General features: G+C 40.6%; 1 non-coding gene across 1 annotated transcript; it reads left to right on the top strand.

Annotated features, from left to right (window-relative positions):
• Positions 1 to 13,454: 13,454 nt before the first annotated feature.
• LOC140852679 (small nucleolar RNA R71) lies at positions 13,455 to 13,561 on the top strand. The gene has a single exon (XR_012135581.1). It is a non-coding gene; the product is annotated as a small nucleolar RNA R71 (small nucleolar RNA).
• The last annotated feature ends 3,237 nt before the right edge of the window (positions 13,562 to 16,798 follow it).

Raw genomic sequence — 16,798 nt, 5'->3', positions numbered from 1 at the left:
CCTTTCTCTTGTGGGTCTTGAGACCCTGGGCTAACCTCCGAGCCACGCTTGCATCCATGTCTGCAATAAAAGAAGATCATCATGGCTTTGAGATGGAATAAGAAGAAGGGGAAGTACTATAAAAAGGAGAGAAGAAGAAAAGAGGAGACAAAAAAGGGAGAGGTACCGACAGGGTTAAGGGGGCTCAGGCGACGTGAACAAAAGTTGCTCCCTCAAAAGTTCGGGAGAGGGGGGCTCGATAGGCCTCGAGCTTTTTTGAGGCCTCAAGGTCGTCCCTTTCCAGGCTAGAGGCTCGACGGGCAGAATCCCTCAGAGAACCCCAAGGGGTAACCCTAGCTCCAAGGTTGGGCATCGGACAGAAGAACCTCTCCTTCCAGTTATGGATGGAAGAGGGGCACCTTTTAGCAACCCCTTTCTACCGAACTGGGGGAGAAGTACCACCAATCCCTTGCCGAGGGATGACGTTTGAAGGTGTAGAAGCTCCTAAACAAAAAATAGTCGACCGAACTTTGACTAAGCTACAAAGGGAAAGAAACCCTATCAAAAATCTAAAGGAGTTCGCACAACGGAAGCTAGAGAAATGTTCAGAAAATGAAAGAGAGCAACAACAAAGGCGGCAGCGGGAGCCGAAGTCCGGCATGGAAGGCCTCCTGGTACAGACAGAAGCGACCGGGAGGAGGGCGCTAGCCCGTCAGATGGCCCGGGAAGCTCCAGCTCGTACTCCGGAGGAACTCCATATTGAATCCTTATCAGTGAGAGTTCATCCGGAGTCAAGGAGCTAGGGATGGTGTCCGACGCAAAGGTCGGACAAGGTCGATCCTAGCTACGGGTTCGTCTACGGTACAGTACTATAGGAACTGGGGCTGACGAACTTCTAGAACTACTAGAAGAAAAGATATCGAAAGATATTTGGATCGAACGAAAGCTACAAAATCCCAAAAAAATTAGAAAAATAGCGAATAGGCCCTTAAGAAGCTAAACGAAAGGGCACAAAAAAAAATAGAAAAATAGCGAGAAGTTCTAGGACTAACCTAGGTTGGCCTGGGGAGTGCGGGAGGATGGCAAGGGCGATGGGAGACCCAGAGGATGCCTAAGGTCGAGAAGGATGCTAGAGGAGGATGGAGCTCTCGGAGAAGAAGAAGGGACCGAAGGACTCTCTCAGGCAGGGTGAAACCCCTAAGGAGGAAGATGTTTTAAATAGGCAACAGGACTCGGAGCGGTTATGATCGCGGATCCTCTGACCGGCCTATACCTGCTGCGTGTCCCACTCACTTTGACAGGCTGTTGAAAATGGCTGCAGCTGACAAAATAATTATTGCACCGTACCTAGAGCCATGCCTAGGAAAATCCCAAAAAGAAGAAACCTTTTCCAAAAAAGCTCCAGTACCAGCGTACCGAGCGTCAAAATATCTGACGACCACTGAGTACGAAAATCGAGGAGAGCAGCTTCGACCGTGAGAAATTCTCTGTACTTCCTTCGTTCGAAACCCAAACTCGGAAGTAGGGGGACCGGTGTTGGGTATAAAAGTGCCCCCCGATCGAAGTCTGCAGAGGACTGATCCTTCGGGCTCCTCGGCTCCCGATCTTGTACGTGACACCTCTCCGAACTCCCTCGATCGTCCGAACTTCTTCAACGATGGGTCTCAGTGTTCACCCATCGGGCCGCCCAAAGGCCCTCTGAGCCTCGCTGTTAGCCATCCTTCTACAGCAATCGACTACCCCGAACTTCTTTCGGCTCGTCAGCATCCGAGCTTCTCCGACAACGAGATTTCTACAGTAACCAGGCTCCTTCCACATTTCTACGATGTCGACCACCTTCAGGATTCCAGCCGAGCTCCTGCGATAGCCGAACTTCTACCACGAGCGGCCTACTCCAAACTTCCACCACGAGTGGTCTGCCCCGAACTCCTGCTGCGAGTAGTATACTCCGAACCCTTATAGCGGACGGCCTACCTCAGAAACCTACTGTAAGCAAATCCCATTCGAGCCTCTGTTGTAACATATTCCTTCCGAACTTCCATTACAGGTAGACTTCAGTCGAGCTTCTTCGTAGTCGGGTCTTGTGACAATCGATCTTCGATCGAGCTTCTACAATGGGACAGGACTCATCAGCCAGGTCGCTACTCTGAGCTCCCATGATAACTGACCTTCGACCGAGCTTCTACAATAAGCGGTCTCCTTTCAGTTTCTACAAGAACCAGACTTCGACTGAACTTTCATAGTGGTTGGATATTGGATGAGCTTCTACGACGATCGGCTCCAGCAGCTGGATTCCTACAACGATCGATCGCCTCCTATGTCTGCCGAACCCCCCAATGCCATCCGAAGTCCATCACCAGCCGACCCTCCATCAGATCCTTCACAAAATCGAACTTCCCCAACGGATCATCTTCAGGTGAGTTTTCACATCGGGCGAATCACAGACGGACTTCTCTAGCAATCGGATTCCTATCGGGCTTCGCCAATGGAAAGTCTCTATCTGAGCTTCTACAGCAGGTGACTCCCACCTGTATATCAGTGCCTAAGCTACCCGATGATAGTAGCCTCATCAGCAGCTTCGGAGACATCCAAGCTTCCCAGACCAACGATAGAGAGCCATTCTGCTCCATCAGATGTCCCAACCGAGCTCCAGCCGACGGATCCGAGCTCTCTGACAAGTCACGACAAGAGCCGCCCTCCTGCTCTACTCCCTGCAACGGATTTCATGCAGCTCCATCACTCTCTGGCAAGTCCCGACAATGGAAACCACTCCACTCTCCGCAACAAGCTCCACGTGGCCCTGAACGACCCCTGACGCCACTACTCTCCGTAACAAACTCCACACGGCTCTGAGTGGTCCACTACCAGATGGTTACAGACGTCGCTGTCGTCGGTTACACCCTCCGTCTATATATAAGGAACCCCCAGACATGTTCTTCTCTAAGCTGGTAACTCTATCTCGAAACTTTGCCAAAATTTCTGCTCGAGCACTCCATTTCTGTTGAAGCAGAGTACTGACTTGAGCATCAGAGGGTCTTACCGGAGTACTCCCAACTCCGGTTTAGACTTCTTTGTAGGTTTCGGTGGCGCCACGATCATCCCAGCTCTAGCTTCTCTGACTTCGATGGAATTCTGCACCAACACATTTAAATTTGAAATTCAAACTTCTACAGTAAATATTTTATTGTTATATGTTCAGAATACATTATCTTTGTATGGATAGTCGATCGCCATAATCTGATCACGTCGGGAGGGTCTGATCATCGTAATCAGCCACACAGTATGTCTGACCTCTGCAGATCATCCACATGAAGCTCTCGATCTGATCGGCTCCTCATGAATGCTAGTTCATGGCAGAATCTTTTCGACGGCGATGTTGATCGAACTCCTTCGATCTTGATCTGTCGACTCTTTGGATGCTTCGAATTATCAGTAGAGGTATTGAGAGGTTGATGAAACTCTTTCTAAAATTTGGTGGCTCACGACACTCGTAGCTCACCTTTTCACTTCCGAACCCTAGGCCAAAATCCTAGGTACTCACCGAAGAAACTTGCGCCCACTCTGTTTCTTTCTTTTCTCGCTTTTCTTTTCTTTTCTCATATAGGAAAGCTTTCTCACACCACCCTTCTCTCTAGGATCAGATTAGTGCATGCCTTATCTTCTCTTCTTTTTAAAAAGAGTGAGAAATGCATCTTTGCAGCGTTTTTTCTCCGCGTGAGAGAATAAAGATAAGTGGTTGCTCATTTGAATTCAAATCGAATTTGAATCAAATGCCAACCAACTCATGTTTATCCACTCTTGGTGTGAGAAGAGAGAGCGTGGCTACTTTGTGCGTGCATAATTTTCATGAGAAACCTTTTCTCGTGTGGAAGAAGTAGTGCACGAAATAAAGGGTGGGCGCAGAGATTTGTTATCCATTCAAATTCAAACATCTTTTGAATTTGAATGGCCAACCAATCTCATCTTTATCCATTCAAAATGGAACACAAAGAAGGGTGTGAGATGGCTTCTGTGTGGGAGAAAATTCATGAGAACTCATTTCTCGTGAATTCAAATGGGAGCATGTGAAGTGAGGTGGCGCAAGGAGATTAGTCAAGGTGGTTTGAAATCCAATTGAACCAACCTTATTTAAAATAGGTTAGACACAATTACACTAAATTAAATCCAACACAATTAGGCTTAATTAAGCTCAATAAAATTCTAATCAAATCAGAAATTGACTAAGCCCAACTCCTGATCAAATCAGTGACCAAAACACCTTAGCGATTAGGTCAACACTTAACTAATCGGATCAAATCCAACTAAATCCAATTCAATTGGACTTGATTCAAAATAATTACTCAATCAAATTGAGTAATTAGTGATCAAATTACTAATTAAACTTCTCATAAATACTGAGTCCAAATTCGATGGGCAATTGGACATCAGAGTCCATCGATATGAAATCCTGATCAAAAAGTCCCAAACCAGTAAGACTCTTGACCCCGGTACCCAAAAATATGTGATACTCGTGATCAGAGAATCTGATTCTTGATCATAGAGTTTTAGACATGTAGGACTCATAGTCCACGAGCATTAGGATTTTTCATCAGCCATCAGATCAGATAGAAACCTCTAATGTGTGTGACCCGCAGGTTCGAACCTAAGCCGGTAGCACAGGAACCAATTCCTGTACTAATCGAAGTGACCATCTAGTAATGGTATCCGACATTCAATAGGTCGAATAGTCACAATCGCAACATTCAGAACCTACGTGAATATGGTTACTATATAATTCATCCTTTTGACCCTTTGTGTTTAGGATGACTCAGGGTTAAACTGTCAACCCTGATTAGATCATCCGAATCGCGCTCAACTCCAACAGTCCTGTGACTCCTCACTAGGGACTACCCTGATCAAGATTTTGCTAAATTAAAACATGACTGTACACAGCTCCTGAACTGGAGTGGTCAATCCCATCTTGACACACACACCGACAAGTCAAGTACTTGACTACACCCAGCATCCTTCCGTCACTGAATTAGAAATTCAGATAGTCTAGTGCCTAAGTGTAGTGAGTTGCTTGCAAGTCACCATGGCGGTCTCAGGTCGGGGACATTTATACCCATATCCCATCAGAGCAAATTTGACAGTAGAAATAACTCCGGAATCGATCACATTCAGTGCAGATGTACCTTTACATCTCACCTGTATGCCATACCATGTCTCCACACTCCTTGGTTAAGAGGACAACCAACCATATGGCACACAACGACCTATGCTTGATAACATCGTTATCCTTGGTAACAACGTATCATTTGGTCGCGAACAGGTTAAGGACTAAACGACAAATCCTCCTTCGTCGAGTCTAAATAGTCCTAAGGACTTCACCACAATACAGGAGTTCGTTAGAAGATGAAATAATTTGTGATGAAAAATACTAAAATAACTTTTATTTTTATAATTTATATACTAATACAAGAAAGAGCACAATCATCAACAGGCTGACGATTGGCTTTGGGACACTATTCCCAACAATCTCCACTTGGCCTAAAGCTAATCGGTGTAGTATCTAATACCCATCTTCGACTTGAAGTCATCGAACTCCTTCATCGTAATGGCTTCAGTGAATGGGTCGGCCAAGTTTTCCTTTTTGTCGATCTTTCGAAGGTCGATGTCACCTTGATCCACGATTTTCTGGATGAGATGGTAGCGGCGTTAGAATATGCTTCGTCCGTTGGTGTGCCTTCGGTTCCTTCGCCTGAGCAATGGCTCCAGAGCTGTCACAGTAGAGCAGAATGGACCAACAAGGGAGGTGCTACTCCGAGCTCGATGATGAATTTTCTCAGCCACACCGCTTCTTTGGCAGCATCTGATGCAGCGATATACTCTGCCTCGCAAACTGAATCAGCCATTATGTGCTGCTTGGAACTCTTCTAGCAGACAGCCCCACTGATGTGCAAATCTTAAAATTTGTAAATAAAACCGCAAGCGCACAGTGTGCAGAGTAGCACGACCAGCGAGCACGGGTCAAACCCACAGAGACTTGGTTTAAAAATGATTTTCAAATCTATGCTCAAGCGAGCTTTAACGAAAATCGAAAATCGAAAGTTGTTTGCTAAAGACAATAAGACTAAGGATCTAGGTTTTTGAATCCACTAGATCTAGATTAGGGAATTCTACCTAGAATTTTTTTATTGATCCTAACGACTACTCCTCTTGTCTTTCCCAAGCATAGATTATGAAGGGACTAAGGCCCAATGATAACCCATCAAGATTCTTTACAGGGGAGTAGTAACTAGGATCTTAGGGTTTTCTCCTCCTATGCACTGAATCAAGCATGAACTATGAAGGGACTCTGACCCAACTATAGTTCATCAAAAATTCTTGATAAAAGAGAAGAAAAAGAAACCCTAAGAAAAAGAAAGAACCCTATGTAAAACCCCTACTCATGATCTAGCTTCATCGCAAACCCTAGAAGGGATGCCAGCTAGACATGATCTAAATCTACTTACAAAATTTAAATGCAGAAAAATAAACTACCCTAATTTCATAAATTAAACTATCCTAATTGCATAAATTTAAACTGCATAATTTAAACTAACCTAATTGCATAAAATTAAATTGCATAAATTAAACTATCCTAATTGCAAGAAAAATAAATTGCATAATGTAAAGAGATAAAATTGCATAAAAATAAGATTTATATAAAAAAAATTTATTACAAAATTCAAAGCTCGAGGCTTGAGAAGAAAGCTAAAAACCCCACTATCTAGGGTTACAAGCTTGATCGGAAGGAAAGAATCCTTAAAAAGGGCCTTTGGGGCTTTTTATAGGCATTTGGGGGTTATAAGTTTTCAAAACTTTAGATGTGGGACTAAGAGATTTTAGAGGGCTGTTAGGGGTTTAGGGCTCAAATCTCGCTCAAAAAGCACTTAAATCCATCAAGAAACCCTAGAAATTATTTCAGCCGTCCGATCTTCATCTAAAGGACCCAATTCATCTAATAAATCAAGCCGGGAGTGATTCTGGGCCGTCGGATCACGATCTGGAAGCTGCCGTTGGATGCTGCAGAGATGGGATCAGGTCGGATGCATCGCAGACCGTCCGATCAAGGCGCTGGAAGATTTCGTCCGTTGGATCGCGCTGCAGAAGGATCCCGTGTTGTCCTAGTGTTTATTGATTCTTGCAATTGCCTTGATTACGGTTGGATCTTGACCGGCTGCGATGGTGGCCGTCCGATGCGCAAAAATATGGAGCGTTGGATCTTGATCAGAGAAGATCGGACCATCGAGTGATGTGAAGTTACCAGGTTGCCCTTCGGACCTTCTTCTCTCTCCTCATGAGCCCTGGACCGCGCACGTGGATCGGGCTCGCGATGCGTTGCGGTGAGCCGAGACTCGCTGATTGGCTGGTTTATGGTGCGCCGATGGGTCCATGGTCCAGGCACCTGTTGCTGTGGACCAGGCGGCTAACCAGATCACCAAATCAGTTGATTTTTGACCAATTTTGACCTGATTTGACTCGGGTTTGACCCAATTGAGTCTTCTTTCTTCATTCTTCAATTCTGGGTCAATTTAACTTCCGTTTTGGCGTAAATTTGTACCGTTGGAATCCTCTTTTCCTTGTTCTTTCTATTGATGACCTCTTCTTCTACAAATATAATAAAAATAATCAATTTCCTAATAAAGTTAGATAATTTAGATATTAATTGATACTTTTTATGTTTAATTTGTGACATAAATCACACCCCCCAACTTAATCATTGCTAATCCCTTAGCAATGTACCAAAATAGATCATATTCCAAAAAGATCCTTCCTTTGCAAATTAATTTAAGATCAAAATTCAAGAAGTTTTCTAGTATTACTAAGTAATGAGCTTCGAATTAGAATCGATAGTCAGTCTACTTAGAAGCTTCTTAGAGTACACTTAAAGTTTTATAGCACTTGTGTGAGTGATAACTAACTTAGTATTTCAGTATTAACTTGTACAGGCCAATTGTATCATTTTTCATAACTTAGTTCGATTAATTTTCTATACACCCCAGATTAAACAAAGAACTAAGGTAGCTTTCACACTGTTTTTTTTTTTTTTTTTTTTTTGTTGGAGCATCCTGGCCTCCCACCACCGTTTGACGCGAATCTCAATACTTGACTTAGGTGAAGAGACCCGGTTACTAGGCTTAGGGCAATCCACATTTACTCTGTGTTTTGCATTTTATTTCAGGCAGGTAGCTCTTTCCTTAAATTCAAATTTCTTCAATTGGGGTGTAGAGAAAATTATCTAATTTAAATAATACTCAAATTCTTAATTGGCCTTACAATTAATACCTACTTTACCTTGTTAGTGTGCATGTGCAATTGGAAGTGCTAATAGTCTTTAAATGACCTAGGCCACAAGAGTCTAACCAGCTAATCTTCTCCGTGACTCACTACATTTATTAGCAAATACTTTCTAACTTACTCTTATTTCTTTCTAGATTAATTTATTTTAATTTTTTTTTTTAATATATTAAATGCAAGAAATAACTCATAGTGGAAGAAAAAAGAAATGATAACACCTGATTTGTTCAAGCTCTCCCCCCAACTTGACCGACATTATCCCCAATGGAGTTTATCTAATTTATTTATCCTAAGCAAACTGAAATAAAAAAAAAAATATTAGAAATTAAATAAGCTGGGTTGCCTCCGAGAAGCGCTAAGTTTTATGTCTTCAGCCAGACCAAACCTCGAAGTAATTTAATCAGAATAAGTTGGTTCATAAAGAACCATGGCATCTTCAACAGTCTCGACAGGTAATTCCAAGAATGGTTTTTAATCGTTGACCATTAACTTTAAAGATAACACCATTACTTGGGTTTTCTATCTCAACAGCTCCGTGTGAAAAGACTTCCTTTACTAAAAATGATCCTGTCCATCTAGACCTAAGCTTTCCTGAAAACAGATGTAATCTAGAGTTATATAAGAGCACCTTTTGTCCGATATTGAAAGTTTTTCTCATAATTGATTGATCATGAAATGCTTTGGTTCGTTCCCTATATATCCTTGCATTTTCATAGGCTTCATTTCTAAGTTCTTCTAATTCATTCAACTGAAGCTTCCTATGGTTTCCAGCGTCGTTCAAATTTGTATTTAGTTGTTTGATGGCCCACATGGCTTTGTGTTCTATCTCAATAGGCAAGTGACATGGTTTACCAAACACAATCCTATAAGGAGACATTCCTAGATTGGTCTTGAAAGTGGTTCGGTATGCCCAAAGTGCATCAATTAATTTCAAAGACCAATCATTTCTATTGGCACTAACATTTTTTCCAAGATCTGTTTGATTTGTCGGTTTGACACTTCAACTTGCCCACTAGTTTGAGGATGATATGGTGTGGCCAATTTGTGGGTGACATTATACTTTTTCATCAATGTTGCAAAAGGTCGGTTACAAAAATGGGTTCCCCGATCACTAATGATTGCCCTAGGAATACCGAAACGGGAGAGAATATTTTCTTTAAGAAACTTAATGACCATTTTGCTATCGGGTGTTCTACATACAATTGCTTCTATCCATTTTGAAACATAATCAACTGCTACTAGAATATATTCATTTCTAAAGAAATTTAGAAATGGTCCCATGAAATCGATCCCCCAAACATCAAAAACTTCAACTACCAAGATTGGATTGAGTGGCATCATGTGTCGCTTGGTGATTCGACCCATTTTCTGACATTGAGCACAACTTTTACAATATTCATGAGCATCCTTAAACAAATTGGGCCAATAAAAACCACATTGGAGAACCTTAGCAGCAGTTTTCTTAGACGTGAAGTGACCCCCACATGCTTGATCATGACAAAAAGATAAAATATTCATGACTTCGTTATCTGGGATACACCTTCTAATAATTTGATCAGGACATTGTTTAAAAAGATAAGGATCATCCCAAATGAAATACTTCACTTGGACAAAGAATTTATATTTATCCTGCTTAGTCCAATGAGAAGGTATCTTACCTATGGCTAAATAATTTACAATATCAGCAAATCAAGGTTCAGTAGACACAGACATGAGTTGCTCATCTGGGAAAGATTCATTGATGGGTGGTTCACTAGATGGTGCGACTGGAATTCGGGACAAATGATTTGCTACAACGTTCTCAGTGCCTTTCTTGTCCCTAATTTCTAGGTCAAATTTTTGAAGGAGCAAAATCCATCTGATTAAGCGTGCCTTGGCATCCTTCTTTGCTAGGAGATGTCTAATGGCTGAGTGATCGGTGTAAACAATGGTGTGGGTCCCAACTAAATAAGATCTAAATTTCTCTAAAGCAAAGACAACGGCAAGAAACTCCTTCTCAGTTGTGGTGTAGCTAAGCTGCGCATCATTTAAGATTTTACTTGCATAATATATCACTCTAGGCAGCTTATTTATCCATTGACCTGAGATTGCACCCACAATATGATCGGACGCATCACACATTAATTCAAATGGTTCAGACCAGACAGGAGGATGAATGATTGGAGCTGATACAAGTATTTTTTTAGAAATTCAAAAGATTCCAAGCACTCATGAGTAAATTCAAATTTGGTATCCTTTGCCAAAAGATTAGTCAGTGGACGTGCTACTTTGCTAAAGTTGGCAATAAACCTTCTATAGAATCCAGCATGACCTAAAAATGAACGTATTTCTTTCACAGATTTAGGTGGTGGAAGATTTGCAATTAGATCTATTTTGGCCTTGTCTACTTCAATCCCCTTTTTAGAAATGATATGGCCAAGAACTATTCCCTGTTTGATCATAAACTGACATTTTTTCTAGTTGAGAACTAAGTGCTTCTCCTTACATCGTTCTAGAACTAATTGCAGGTGATTCAGACACTCAGAGAAGATTAGGCCAAAAACAGAAAAGTCATCCATAAAAATTTTTAGATATCGTTCTATCATATCTGAAAACATGCTGATCATGCATCTCTGGAAGGTTGCCGGTGCATTACATAGTCCAAAGGGCATTCGTCTATAGGCAAAAGTACCAAATGGATAGGTAAATGTAGTCTTTTCTTGATCTTCAGCGGCTATGGGGATCTGGTTGTAACTGGAGTATCCATCAAGAAAACAGTAAAACTCTTGTCCGGCTAGTCTTTCCAACATTTGATCAATAAATGGCAAAGGAAAGTGATCTTTCCTTGTCGCAGCATTCAACTTTCTATAGTCTATACAGACCCTCCATCCCGTTTGGGTCCTAGTTGGGATAAGTTCGTTTGCATCATTTTGGACCACTGTTACCCCAGATTTTTTGGGTACTACCTGAACTGGGCTTACCCAAGAGCTATTAGAAATAGGATAAATTATTCCACTATCTAGGAGTTTCAGAATCTCCTTTTTAACTACATCCTTCATAGCTGGATTAAGCCTTCTTTGGGCTTCTCTTGTTGGTTTAGCCTCTTCCTCTAAGTATATTCTATGTTGAACTATAGAAGGGCTTATTCTTTTGATATCTGCTATGGTCCAACCTATTGCTTCTTGATTTGCTTTTAGAACTGACACTAACTCCTCCTCTTGCTTGGGATCTAGGTCTGATGCAATAATTACAGGCAAAGTTTCTTTGGATCCTAGATATGCATACTTGAGATGTTCTAGGAGGGGTTTCAGTTCTAAAATGAGTGCTTCCTCTATCGATGGTTTAGGTGATGATTTCACCATCTCAATGATTGGTTCAGTAGGAAGTGTCGATTCCTGATTAATCTGATTTTCTTTAAGTATTTCATTGACATCCTCAGACTCATGGATTAACCAGGGGTTAGACTCTAGGTCGACTTCATCATCACTAATGTCAATGGATTCATAAATACCATCTTGGACTACATTGACATCAGCATGAGAAGAGGATTCCTGTTCTAAGTTAAAAACATTAAGCTCAATGATCATATTCCCAAAGGATAACTTCATTAGACCATTTTGACAATTGATTTCAGCATTGGCCGTAGCTAAGAATGGTCTTCCTAAAATGACAGGTATATGTCCTTTAGGATTCGCAACTGGCTCAGTCTCTAAAACAATAAAATCTACAGGAAAAATAAAATTTTCAACCTTTATCAGAACATCCTCGACCATTCCCTTAGGGATCCTGAGAGATCTATCGGCTAACTGTAATGTGATCCCAGTAGGTTGAAAATTTTCTAATCCTAGTTGCTCATACACCGAATATGGAAGGATATTCACACTAGCTCCTAGATCTAGCAAGGCCTTTTTTATATTGGTTTCTCCAATAACACAAGAAATTGTTGGAGCTCCAGGGTCCTTATATTTAATTGGCACATGGCTAGATAGGTATGAACTGACACTTGCAGTCAAAAATGCTTTCTTTGGTACATTAGTGGTTCTTTTCCTAGTGCAAAGATCTTTTAAAAATTTGGCATAAGTTGGAACCTGATGGATTATATCTAAAAGAGGAATATTAACTTGGACTTGTTTAAATACCTCTAAAATTTTGTCTAAATGTTCAGATTTATTGGATTTCAGTCTGTTTGGAAAAGGAGCTCTAGGACTTTTAAGTACTGGACTAGGTGAATTTTTAGTTTCTGGTGCTTGAGGTTGAAAGGTAGTAGTTTTAGAAGGTGACTCGGCAGATGAGTCCTCTATATCATCAAGTGCAACTACCTTATTGTCTATTTGTTTTCTCGATCTTAAGGTATGAATGGCATTTACACCATTAACTTGATTTTCTTGTTGGGGTCGTGGACCATTTTGGTTCCTAGGATTTGGCTCAGGTTGGCTAGGTAACCTACCATGTTCTCGTTCACTAATGGTCGAAGCCAGCTGACTTACTTGCATTTCCAGACGGGCTATAGCTTGGGTGTTATTATTTATGAATTGACCCGTGGTTTGTATAAAGCTGGTATGTGTCTTCATCATGGCTTCTAGGCTTTTCTCTAAAGAGGTAATTTTCTTGTCATTATCATGGAAGCCTGGCGGGTTGTTCATCACTGGGTTGGACCTTAGATTTTGCTGATTGAAATTTGGATTGCCTACATTAGGATTCTGAGACCATGAGAAATTCGGGTGATTCCTCCAACCTGGGTTATATGTGGGTGCATAAGGATTGTTCAATGGTCCTTGATAGGTGGCATTCACCTGTGCACACTCATTCGAGTAGGAACATTCTTCTAAGACATGGTCTGGTGCATTGCACCCTTTACACATGGGTGCAGATATTTGATTTACATTGGCTGGTCTCTGTAATTCTAAGGCTTCCAATCTACGTGTTAAGGTTGCAATCTTGGCCTCTGATGCTAGGGTTGGTTGAATTTGATGCATTCCTCCTCTTGAAGGTGTAGCTTTATCAGGTTCCCTGTTGTTTCCCACTGTAAATTTTTCTCGGCTAGGTCTTCTAAGAATTGCCAAGCTTCAGTAGTTTCTTTGTCCATAAATTAGCCTTGGCACATAGACTCTAGCATGGTTCTTGAGTTTGAATCTAACCCCTCATAGATGATCTGGCATAGTCTCCAAGTTTCTATTCCATGGTGTGGGCATTGGGTCAAAAGATTCTTGAAACGATCAAAGTACTTCCAAAATGATTCACCAGCTAGTTGGTAAAATTGATTTATTTCATTCCTAATCCTAGCTGTTTTATGATGGGGGAAATACTTTTTCAAAAATATTCTCACAAAGCCCTCCCAGGTAGTGACAGAATGGTTTGGCAGACTATAAAGCCACTTCTTAGCATCATCCTTAAGGGCAAAGTTGATTAATCTAAGTTTGATCTCATCCTCTGTTAATTGCAGTTTCATGGTTGTACATACCTCCTCAAATTCTCTAATAAATATATAAGCATCCTCTAATCCTGTGAATTTTAGAAGCATATTTATGATTTGAGGTTTGATTTCAAAATTGTTAGCTGTGGATTGTGGCAACCTGATACAAGATGGTTGGATGGAGCCAACTGGATAACACAAATCCTTAAGGGTCATGGGTTGGATTGGTTCAGCCATTGGAACAACAGGAATTGACTCAATTCTAACTAGACGACCTGACACTCTTCTCCACACACGAGGTGTACGGTTCTCGATGTTTATATAATTTTTTTTTATAAAAATTTTTATGTATAAGAAAAAGAAAGAAAAGAGAAAAAGTTCTAAAGAAAAGATCCTAAGGAGTCCTAAATCTAAAGAAAAGTAACCAAATTAATTTAAATTTTAATAAATTTTTTTTTTATTTTTCAAACAAGTGAAATAATAAATTAAACTCAATCTATCCTAGAGTTAACCTAAATCTAGACAGCTCCTAACTGTTCCAAGATGACCCTTCAAGCCTTCCAAGTGGAGATTGATCAACTAGTTAGCCAGGTAAGTATAAGAGGTGGGAGGTTTACTCATCGTTGCCTTTCTAGACACCAAACGAGTTGGCCAGGCCAGCAACTGAACCAATTTAACAAACCACCCTCAGGGACTTGCCTAGACACCAACTAATCAAACAACTCAAACTTGGTAGAACTCTTAGGGTTCCTTGTCCTATTGAGCTCGAATTCTTTAAGGTTGACGTCTAATTGATTTTAAGATTAAAGGTCTAGGTAATGCAATATGATGGAGATAGTTTTTGGGCTAAGGAAGGGTAATAAAATCCCCACCTTATCTTGTTAATGGGTTGATGCCCTTAGATTAATTATGAAAATGCAAATGCAAATAAACAAGATGACCAAGAATGTAAAAGATTTTAATTTAGAATTTTTTTTATTTTAATATTTTACTTCACGATTATGAAATATCTTTTGTTTTGTTTTTTTTTTTTTGTGATTAAGTAAATTCAAATGATTAGGTCTAAAAGGAAAAGTAATTAACTAAAAATAATAAAAGAGAAATTAGAAGCGTACCTGAGTTTTTCAGCAATCACCAACTAAATCTAGAAACCTAAAGAAAAAAGAAAGAGAGTTATAAAGCACGAAGAACAAATATTTAAAAATAATTTAAAATGCCAAATCCCCGGTAACGGCGTCAAAAACTTGATGTGCAAATCTTAAAATTTGTAAATAAAACTGCAAGCGCACAGTGTGTAGAGTAGCACGACCAGCGAGTACGGATCGATCCCACAGAGACTTGGTTTAAAAATGATTTTCAAATCTATGCTCAAGCGAGCTTTAATGAAAATCGAAAATCGAAAGTTGTTTGCTAAAGACAATAAGACTAAGGATCTAGGGTTTTTGAATCCACTAGATCTAGATTAGGAAATTCTACCTAGAATTTTTCTTATTGATCCTAACAACTACTCCTCTTATCTTTCCCAAGCATAGATTATGAAGGGACTAAGGCCCAACGATAACCCATCAAGATTCTTTACAGGGGAGTAGTAACTAGGATCCCTTAGGATTTTCTCCTCCTATGCACTGAATCAAGCATGAACTATGAAGGGACTCTGACCCAACTGTAGTTCATCAAAAATTCTTGGCAAAAGAGGAAGAAAAAGAAATCCTAAGAAAAAGAAAGAACCCTATGTAAAACCCCTACTTATGATCTAGCTTCATCGCAAACCCTAGAAGGGATGCTTAGCTAGACATGATCTAAATCTACTTGCAAAATTTAAATGCAGAAAAATAAACTATCCTAATTTCATAAATTAAACTATCCTAATTGCATAAATTTAAACTGTATAATTTAAACTAACCTAATTGCATAAAATTAAATTGCATAAATTAAACTATCCTAATTGCAAGAAAAATAAATTGCATAATGTAAAGAGATAAAATTGCATAAAAATAAGATTTTATGTAAAAAAAAATTATTACAAAAATCTCAAAGCTCGAGGCTTGAGAAGAAAGCTAAAAACCCCACTATCTAGGGTTACAAGCTTGATCGGAAGGCCAGATCCATTAAAACAAGGGCCTTTGGGGGCTTTTTATAGGCATTTGGGGGTTATAAGGTTTTCAAAACTTTAGATGTGGGACTAAGAGGTTTTAAAAGGCTGTTAGGGGGGTTTAGGGACTCAAATCTCGCTCAAAAAGTACTTAAATCCATCAAGAAATCCTAAAAATTGTTTCAGCCATCCGATCTTCATCTAAAGGACCCAATTCATCTAATAAATCAAGCCGGAAGCGATTCTGGGCCGTCGGATCACGATCTGGGTGAAGCGCTGCCATTGGATTATGCTGCAGAGATGGGATCAGGTCGGATGCGTCGCGGACCGTCCGATCAAGGCACTGGAAGATTTCGTCCGTTGGATCGCGCTGCAGAAGGATCCCGTGTTGTCCTAATGTTTATTGATTCTTGCAATTGCCTTGATTACGGTTGGATCTTGACCGGCTGCGATGGTGGCCGTCCGATGGTGCAAAAATATGGAGCGTTGGATCTTGATCAGAGAAGATCGGACCATCGAGTGATGTGAAGTTACCAGGTTGCCCTTCGGACCTTCTTCTCTCTCCTCATGAGCCCTGGACCACACGCGTGGATCGGGCTCGCGATGCATTGCGGTGAGCTGAGACTCACTGATTGGCTGGTTTATGGTGCGCCGATGGGTCCATGGTCCAGGCGCCTGTTGCTGTGGACCAGGCGGCTAACCAGATCACCAAATCAGTTGATTTTTGATCAATTTTGACCTGATTTGATTCGAGTTTGATCCAATTAAGTCTTCTTTCTTCATTCTTCAATTCTTGGGTCAATTTAACTCCGTTTTGCATAAAATTTACGCCGTTGGAATCCTCTTTTCTTGTTCTTTCTATTGATGACCTCTTCTTCTGCAAAATATAATAACAAGTATCAATTTTCTAATAAAGTTAGATAATTTAGATATTAATTGATACTTTTTATGTCAATTTGTGATATAAATCACCTGTGGACCGCATATTATTTTCGATGGACCACATCCTAACT

Source organism: Elaeis guineensis, chromosome 11 (genome assembly GCF_000442705.2).
Source record: "Elaeis guineensis isolate ETL-2024a chromosome 11, EG11, whole genome shotgun sequence".
Taxonomy (NCBI): Eukaryota; Viridiplantae; Streptophyta; class Magnoliopsida; order Arecales; family Arecaceae; genus Elaeis; species Elaeis guineensis.
The sequence above is the reverse complement of the archived record's forward strand: the minus strand, read 5'-3'. Positions and strand labels throughout refer to the sequence as shown.